The sequence below is a fragment of the Bos indicus genome, chromosome 23, assembly GCF_029378745.1.
Source record: "Bos indicus isolate NIAB-ARS_2022 breed Sahiwal x Tharparkar chromosome 23, NIAB-ARS_B.indTharparkar_mat_pri_1.0, whole genome shotgun sequence".
NCBI classification, from domain to species: domain Eukaryota; kingdom Metazoa; phylum Chordata; class Mammalia; order Artiodactyla; family Bovidae; genus Bos; species Bos indicus.
The window spans coordinates 19393835-19403894 of record NC_091782.1 but is presented as its reverse complement, the minus strand read 5'-3'; positions in this window follow the sequence as shown (position 1 = coordinate 19403894).

Here is a 10060-nt window from a genome sequence, read left to right as displayed (position 1 = left end):
TACACTTGCTAACTCCCCTTCCTTATCCATCTGCCTGCTGGATTATCAAGTCCAGAAGAGTGGTGCCCCGTGCCCCTTCTTCTGGGCACCACTCCCCCTCCAGGCGGCTCCCAGGGCAGAGCAGGCAGAGGCGCCCTGGGGACCAGCCCCAGAGTGATGCCGCATGCGCTGACCAGTCTGCATGAAGCCCTCCTCTACCTGCACCTTCCCAGCCTTTCAAGGGAAAGAGGAGAGGGCGTTTCCCTCCTTTGCTTAGGCAGAAATTGTGGGGGTGGGACTGGGAATGCCAGCAGTGGGGCACAGGTTTCTAACCCGGTCCTTTTAGAAGCAAACCCCGTGAGGCGGGCACAGAACGGCTTTGAGCCTGCGCGCCCAGCCCTCCGCTGGGGCAGCAGTGACACCTGCTGGCCGGGGCCGCAGTGGCTGCCGGCTGGGTCTGCCTGCTGCAGCCCTCTCGGAATTTTCTGAGGGCCACTGTTTGTTGCCCCAGTGAGCCTCCCTTGGATCCTCACTGGCCACAGAGGGGAGGCCGAGCCCGCCTGAGTCCCGGCCCTGGGACAGCATCAGGGCCCACAGCCCCTGGGGTGAGGGCGCCTGGGTCAGGCAACTAGGCTACAGATGCCCACGGAGCCGGCCTTGCAGCCTTGGGGAAGGGAGGACCAGCGGTCTGGGGAGTCCGGATCTGGGGAGTCCAGCTCTAGGGGGCTGGGTCTCCCACAGCCTTGCAGCTGCAAACACCCTCCCCACTATTCACCCATTTCCTCTTCAAAGCTCTCCCAGTGACCCTAGACCCTGTCATTCTCCCAGGACATTTCCTGTGACAAAGAACCTGCACTGTCCCTGAATCTTCATTTTCTCTGTGTCTCAGTTCTAGCCCTCATGGCTGTTTTTCTCAGGGCTTCCTCCAGAAATTACCATTTTGGCTGTTCATGAGTGTGCCGGGAGGGTGCTTCTGTGTGCAATCACAAGGCCGTGTTGAGGTGGGGACACTGGCCATCCGCTGCCTCCCCAGGTGGCTAGCTGGCCACTGCCCGCACTCCAGCCTCCCAACAGCAGCTGTTCAAAGATGAGGCCTCGGACTTTGCTGGTGGTACAGTGGATAGGAATCGGCCTGCCAGTGCAGGAGACATGGGCTCAGTCCCTGGTCTGGGAAGATTCCACATGCTGTGGGGCAACTAAGCCTGTGTACCACAACCACTGAGCCAGTGCTCTAGAGCCTGCGAGCCACAACTACGGAGCCCGCGAGCTGCAACTACTGAAGCCCGTTGTGCTCCGCAACAGGAAGCCACCGCAATGAGAAGCCCATGCACCATGACGAAGAGTAGCCCCCACTCTCTGCAACTAAAGAAAGCCCACAGGCAGCAACAAAGACCCAGCACAGCCAAAAATAAAAATAAATAAACATTTTTTAAAAGGTGAGGCCTCAGCAATATCACAGGCCACCCTGTGCCTCTGAGATGAATGATCGATAAAGGATGCTATTCCCATTGGACAGATGGGGAAACTGAGGCTTAGGACAGTGAAGCGCCTAGCCCAGGACCTCACAGCTCATTTCCACTGTTCAAAGTTATGCTTTAGGCTCCTGGAAGAAGTCATAGATATGACTCGGAATGCCAAGACATCAAAAAGAAAAACTGAGCACAACTTTAAATATTCATCAGTAGGAGGGCTAGCTACATAAATAATGCATATCCACTCAGTGGGATACTATAGAATACTATGCTCATCTTAAAAAGTAGATTTAGAGAATTTCCTGGTGGTCCAGTAGTTAGGACTCAACACTTGACTGCCATGGCCTGGGTTCAGTCTCTGGTCAAGGAACTGAGATTCCGCAAGTAGATTTACATAAATTTACGCTACTACTTTTTACACACACATACACATATATATGCAGATTCAGTTCAGTTCAGTCACTCAGTCATGTCTGACTCTTTGCGACCCCATGAATCACAGCACACCAGTCCTCCCTGTCCATCACCAACTCCCAAAGTTCACTTAAACTAATGTCCATCGAGTCAGTGATGCCATCCAGCCATCTCATCCTCTGTCGTCCCCTTCTCCTCCTGCCCCCAATCCCTCCCAGCATCAGGGTCTCTTCCAGTGAGTCAACTCTTCGCATGAGGTGGCCAAAGTATTGGAGTTTCAGCTTCAGCATCAGTCCTTCCAAAGAACACCCAGGACTGATCTTTAGGATGGACTGGTTGGATCTCCTTGCAGTCCAAGGGACTCTCAAGAGTCTTCTCCAACACCACAGTTCAAAAGCATCAGTTCTTCGGCGCTCAGCCTTCTTCACAGTCCAACTCTCACATCCATACATGACCACTGGAAAAACCATAGCCTTGACTAGACAGACCTTTGTTGGCAAAATAATATCTCTGCTTTTCAATACGCTATCTAGGTTGGTCATAACTTTCCTTCCAAGGAGTAAGCGTCTTTTAATTTCATGGCTGCAATCACCATCTGCAGTGATTTACAAAACAATATATTATAACAGTCAAGGTTCTGCAAAACCAGACGGGGGTGATTTGAGGAGTGTTTAATAAAAGAGTTTCTTTTTGGGGCATGGTCGATTGGATATTTATTCTCAGTTTCCCTGGTGGTTCAGACAGTAAAGAGTCGGCCTGCAATGTTCGAGACCCAGGAGACCCAGGTTGGATCCCTGGGTTGGGAAGATCCTGTGGAGAAGGAAATGGCAACGCACTCTGGTATTCTTGCCTAGAGAATTCCATGGACAGAGGAGCCTGGCGGGCTACAGTCCATGGGGTTGCAAAGAGTCGAAAAAAAAATAATAATAAAGGAGCTTCTTTATGGGGTGTAACATGACTTTGGGTAAACTCCGGGAGTTGGTGACGGACAGGGAGGCCTGGCGTACTGCAGTCCATGGGGTCGCAAAGAGTCGGACACGACTGAGCGACCGAACTGAACTGAACTGAACTGATGGGGTGTAAAGGATGATGATGCATATGGGAGCCAGTAGCCATTTCCATTGGAGAAGGAAATGGCAACCCACTCCAGCGTTCTTGCCTGGAGAATCCCAGGGACGGGGGAACCTGGTGGGCTGCCGTCTATGGGGTCGCACAGAGTCGGACACGAGTGAAGCGACTTAGCAGCAGTAGCAGCAGCCATTTCCAAGGATGAAGGGTGAGGGAGGAGGCAGTTATGGGAATCCGAGGGGAGAAGCTCCTGATGGGAGTTCTGCCCCCCAGTGCAGCCAGCCGAGGGCTGCAGCCAGTGTTTGACCTGCCAGGGAGAGAGAGCCAGCCAGGAGATAAACATCCCAGTGGCCATACCCATCCCCTGCAGAGGCAGAGCATCCATGAGGGCAGGGGGCAGTGGGTCTGGGGGAGCACCCAGGAAGAGACCCACACAGGTTGAACACATGTGAAAATGTCCAAAAGGATACCCAGCAACATGATAAAGTGTTACAAGTGTTTATTACTGGGGGAGGGAGCTGGAATTACAGGATGTAGGGGAAATGACATTTTGACCTTTTACTTCCTATGTTGCTGTATCTGAATTTATAACTGCCATATATAAAGGGCTTCCCAGGTGGCTCAGTGGTAAAGAATCTGCCTGCCAAGCAGAAGATGCAAGTTCAATCCCTGGGTTGGGAAGATCCTCTGGAAAGGAAATGGCAACCTGCTCCAGTATCCTTGCTTGGGAAATCCCATAGACAGAAGAGCCTAGAGGGGCTACAGTCCATGGAGTTTCAAAGAGTCAGACACAACTTAGCTACTAAACAGCAACAGCGGCAGCCAAAGATAAAACAGATAATCACCAACAATAAGTAAAGTGTTGCATTTGGGGAACTGCTTACAGAATTCAGTGAGCTTGAGACTTCCCTGGTGGTCCAGTAGTTAAGACTTTGTGCTTCCACTGCGGGGGCACAGATTCTATCCCTGGTTGGGAAATGGTTGTTTTATAGTCACTTTGGTTTATAGCCAAAACATACCAAAAAAAAAAAAAATTCAGTGAGCTTGATGGAAGAGACATAGGAGAAGGAGGGTCACCTCCCTCAAGAGGTCTGCCTGTATTCCCACCTCCCTCATCCCTCCCTGCTCAGAGCTCCAGGGGTGAGGAACGGAGCTCAGGTTGGACTGTTCTGGATGGTTCCACTTCAACCAGGCGTGTGGTTATCCTTGGCCAGACAGTGGCCACCTCAAAGTCCTTGCCAACAGCCCAGCGCTGGGCATAAGAGTGTTGGCTGGCAAATACGCAATGGTGACAGATGGAACATGCCAGCTCTCTGTCACCAGCGGGGTGACCTGGGCTGAGTGTCATTAACTGCAGAGCCCTCTTCTCTCAGGGCAAGGATTGATGGAGGTCTTGTTCGCTTCCTGGGGCTGCGGTGAATTGGAAACATTCTGAAACAGCAAAAGCACATGTAAACCCAACGTGTCAGGAGTAACACGCTTGGCTTCATGCACCTTTGCAAATGCTTTTCTTTTCATTATTTTTTTTTAAAGTGTGTTTAAGAAGAGTGATCACCTCTCCTCATTTCCTGCCCTCTCCCCTTCGAAGGGGCAGAGACGTTTCATTCAGAGTTGCAGATTCTGTTTCCGTCTGGGGGAGGAAGGCCTCGGGGGAATGGCCCCCGTTAGGAATTTATACCGGCTGGGAAATAGAATCCAGTGTTTTCCAGCCATCATTTAGCAAAGAGTTGTCATCGGAATGGTTCCCTCCCGCCTCAGCCCCTCCCAGCCCCCGCCAAGGACCGACTTGGTGACTTCGTAGTTATGAACAAGCAAATCTGCGAAAACTTAGGAGGCCTCGGCTGAACCAAAACGTTTTTCAAAGAAACACTTTCCAGCCCAAGAAAGGTAATATCCTGGAGGGCTGCCCGCCTTCCTGCAATTAACTAGAATACCACCCAACGGCGCTTTTGTTGGCTACCATTTCCCATGGAAATACCTCAAATGCTTTTCCTCCCGGTGGTTGAGCAACTAGAGACATGGAAACAGACAGCGGCCCGAAAATGGGACCTTTGTCTCTTTCCTGTTCAAGCCACAGAAGGGCAGCCGGGACCAGCAAGCCCTTCCTCCGCCACCCACCGCAGCCCAGGCGCCTGGGCAAGGGGCGAGGGGGCTGGCTCCCGGGTGGGCTCTGGAGGCCAGGGGCCTGAGGGAGGCGCAGGGCAGGGAGAGGAAGGGATGCCGTCTTGAGGAAAGGTGGGGTGCTGAGGCTCTACCCAAAGTGCTTTCAAGGGCAGCCCGACTGAGAAGCGCCAGTTCTGTGCCCTTGACCCAGTGACTGCACCTTCTAAGCCCCCAAACCTCCACTTCCCCATCTGTTAGTTTGGCGAGGGGCGGGGCGGGGGCGGGGGCGGGGCGGCGGGGCGGGGCGGCGGGGCGGGGCGGGAACCTTCCAGCGTTGTTGCAGAACTGAAATGAAGTGACGGTCTGCAAGTTCCTGACAGTCCGGAGGTGCCCCTTACAGCCTGGTTTTTATTGCATTCTCTGGGTTAAAGCACTGCCCTCTCCTGCTGCCCCACTGTCTCCTTTGGAAATAGAAATGCTCCAGGAAAGGATGACCTTGGAGGGTCTCCGGGAGACTGTCAGGAAGAGGAAAGGAGGTGGTGATGCCAGACAGAGGGAGCCAAAGGCGACGTGTCAGAAAACCAAGCTGCAAAGCAGCGCATCTCCCTTATCAGGGCCAGTGGCAAAGAGATTTCCCCCAGGCAAGTTTTGGGGCACCTGAGCCCCCCAGACATCTAGAAAATGCCCCCTCTGGTGCAAGGACTGCAGGAGCCTCCTGTCCCCCGGCCTGGGTGTCTACAGGTACCATCGGAGTTCCAGCATGAACAAGGTCCAGAAGGGGAGCCGACGTGAAGGTCATGCCCCTCCAACTGCACGCCTGCCCTGCGCTTCCCTCGAGGACCCCAGCACCTGCCCACTGCCCGCCTCCCAGACCGTCCCCTCTACTGGTCTGCTGCAGCCCTGATGCTGGGTTATGGGCTCCGGGACCTTGTCCACCCAGTACAGTCTGACCCATCCTGGGAGGAGCCCTGCCCAAGTGCTCTGTCCAACTGCAGTGTCTGCACCTGAAACGAGGCACTAGCTGTTCATTTCCTCAAGCAGGAAATACACAGTTTTTTTGAAGGACAGTTGATCTACAACATTAGATTAGTTTCAAGTGTAGAGCAGTCATTCAGTATTTTTACAGATTATTCTCTGTTCAAAGTTATTGTAAGATAATGACTATAATTCTCTGTACTATGTAATGTCCTTGTTGCTTTTTTATTTTATACATAGTAGTTTGTACCTCTTAATCCCCTACCCCTATTTTGCCCCTCTCCACTTTCCTTTCCCCAACTGGAGACCACTAGTGTGCTTTCTGTATCTGAGTCTGCTTCTGTTCTACTATATACATTTGTTTGTATGATTTTTCAGATTCCACATATACGTGATATCATACAGTATTTGTCTTTCTCTGACTTACTTCCCTACACATAATATTCTCTAGATCCATCAGTGTTGCTGCAACTGGCAGAATTTCATTCTTTTTATGACTAATATTCCATGTGTATATATACCACATCTTCATTTTCCATGCATCTGTTTCAGGCACACATCATTGTGATTCGATACATTACAAAATGATCAACATGATAAGTCTAGTTGCCATCTGTCACCACGTTATTATAATAGTACTGACTATATTCCCTATGTTGTACATTACACGTCAGCAACGTATTTTTTATTATTAAAATTTTTAATTTATTTATTTTTGGCTGTGCTGGGTCTTTGCTGTGTGGGCTTTCTCTAGTTGCAGCAAGCGTAGGCTATTCTCTAGTTGCGGTGCTCAGGCGTCTCACTGCGGTGGCTTCTCTCGTTGGGGAGCACAGGCTCTAGGGCGAGCAGGCTTCCGTAGTTGTGGCTCCCAGGCTCTACAACACAGGCTCAATGGTTGTGGCACACAGGCTTAGTTGCTCCAAGGCATGCGGGATCCTCCCAGGTCAGGGATGAAACCTGCATCTCCTGCATCGGCAGGCAGATTCTTTACACATGAACCACCAGAGAAGCCCAATTTATTTATTTTATAGTGGAAAATCTGTATCTTTGAATCCCCTTCATCTACTTCACCCTACTCCCTACCCCTCTCCCCTCTGCTAACCACTAGTTTGTTTTCTGTATCCATGAATCTGTTTTTTAAAGTATAATTTGGTCAGAAAATAACAAATTTGCTAACTGAATTGCATTTTTTTTTTTTTACTGTGTGTATGTGTGTGCGTGTATCAACTCCTGCTGCTGCTGCTGCTGCTAAGTCACTTCAGTCGTGTCCGACTCTGTGTGACCCCATAGACGGCAGCCCACCAGGCTCCCCCATCCCTGGGATTCTCCAGGCAAGAACACTGGAGTGGGTTGCCATTTCTTTCTCCAATGCATGAAAGTGAAAAGTGAAAGTGAAGTCGCTCAGTCGTGTCCAACCCTCAGCGACCCCATGGACTGCAGCCTTCCAGGCTCCTCCGTCCATGGGATTTTCCAGGCAAGAGTACTGGAGTGGGGTGCCATTGCCTTCTCTGGCATCAACTCCTAGTCCTACCCAACAAACAAGTGGGTTAGATTTTCACAAATGCTGTCTTGCTAAATGTATGACTCTGCATCCCATTTTTCTCAGCAACTTCTTTCAGTTGTTGCACAGCAATTCCACTTGAGACCTTCCCACATCCCATGCATTTCCCCTACTCATAGACGTTCAGGTTGCTCCCCTGTACACAAGCTGAAGAGTTTCCCCTGGGTATAAATGTAGACATAGAATTCTTGAGCAGCAAGATACACAATTTTCTATTTTACCGCGTTCTGTTGAGTCTCTCCCTCCATCAGTGTCTGAGATTATTATTTTTCTTTGTATCCTCAATACTTGATATGGTTAGACTAATCTTTTCAGTCTAATGAGTGAAAGTGGTATCCTAGAGTTGTTTTAATTTCCCTAATTACTGGTGTGGTTAGGCATCTTTCCTGTGTATTAGCCAGTGAGAGGGCTTCTTCTGTAACCAGTTCATATCTTTTTTTCTATTAAGTCATTTGTCTTTTTCTTTACTTTAATTGGAGTCTGGTTACCCTCCTTTGCTTTATATGTAGCTTACAAATTTGTTCCTTGTCTTTTCAGCTTTATGTGTCATCTCTGGCCACCCTGAAAATGACATCAAATTGTTCTTTTTCTTCATGGTTGGACAGTTGGGCAGTAACTAAAAGCAGCTTCCATACCTAACTTCTTGAAGATAATTTTCTATTTTTTTCTAATAGTTTCAGGACCTATTTTTCAAGTTAACTTCTTATGGCATCTGGAATTTATTTTTGTGAGTGGTGTTGGGGAGGGACACAAGCCAAGGAGAAGGGGCTTTAGGAGACAGGATCACAGCCACCAAAAATAACATTACAGGGGTTTCCCTGGAGGTCCAGTAAGTAAGAATCCACCTTCCAAGGCGGGGGATGCGGGTTCGATCCCTGGTCAGGGAACTAAGATCCCACATGTCACAGAGCAACGAAGCCCACGAACCACAACTACTCAGCTTGCGCCCTAAAACCGATGTGCCACAACTAGAGAGAAGCCTCATGCTGCACCTAGAGAAGCCCAGGTGCCACAGCTAAGACCGTATGCAGCCAAATAAATAAATAAATATTAAAAATAATAACAGTAAAGGAAAAAGTAATGGCACGAAAAGATTCACTGTATTATACATTTTTAAAGCCAATGACAAATTGCACATACATTAGTATTGCATTTTTACTAAATGATATGCACATTTTTGAAGAATGTATCAGGTCATCCTTAGGATCCTCCTGCCTCCGGTGGTCCTTATCCCCGACCTGTGTTTCCTTTCGCCTCCACCCTATCCCACGATTGGTCTTTTCTAGCCTCTGGGAAAAGAAGAACTGCTCCCTAAGATTCATCCTTTGACCTTTGCTCATTAATGAGATGGCCAGTTGGCCTGCGACAGCCCAGTTTCCCCTGATTTCTCAACTATTTCGAGCACCTCTCCTCACTCAGCATATTTGATATCCACAGTGAATCACAGGCTTCCCAGGTGGCACTAATGGTAAAGAGCCCTCCTGCCAGTGCAGGAGACATAAGAGACATGGGTTTGATCCCTGGGTCAGGAAGATCCTCTGGAAGAGGAAATGACAACCCACTCCAGTATTCTTGCCTGGAGAATCCCTTGGACAGAGGAGCCTGGCAAGCTACATTCCATAGGGCCGCAAAGAGTCGGACACAACTGCAGTGACTTAACAACAAAAACTTTTTACGTATTAAAACATTGATTGATCTAACATTTGCATATGTCAAACATAAATATTACAACTCACCATCTGCACTGTTACACTGTTTAATTTTTTAGTATTTTCTTGCCCATTCTACACAGCAATGTGGGATCTTAGTTTCCCAGCCAGGGATCGAACCCATGCCCCTCACACTAGAAGTGCAGAGTCTTAACCACTGGACCACCAGGGAAGTCCTTTCACTGTATAATTTTTGAATACAAATAAAAACTCCAGTCAGTCAGTGTCAGAACTGAGCTAAATTGTAGGACACCCAGTGGGTGTCTGGAGAATTAGAGAACTGGCTGGCTTGGCAGGGAGAAAACTACATATTTGGCGCCATAAATGTAAGTATAAACAGTGCAGAAAGAGTGATGGACACCCCCTCTCATTTTAAGAACATGTCTAACATTTCTGCTTCTGCCCCTCTGGCCAAAACTGAGAGACATAGCTTTTTTTATAAGGGCTTTGAAAACTGACTGTTAAAGAGTGCTGAGAATGTTCACTGAGAGAGTGGTAGTTATTTCAGAAAAATGCAAAACAGGCTTAGAGGCTAGGCCATGTGTAGGAAGTTAGGGGTTTGTAACTTTGGATTCCTTTTCTAAGCAATGTGGGGAATTTATTTGTAAGACAAGTGCATTAGCTGGGATTAAGTTCAGCTGTAACAGAAAACCCCAGCGTTAACAGTGATTTCGTTTTGTATCCCATTCCTGACTGTATCGGAGAAGGCAACGGCACCCCACTCCAGTACTCTTGCCTGGAAAGTCCCATGGATGGAGGAGCCTGGTAGGCTGCAGTCC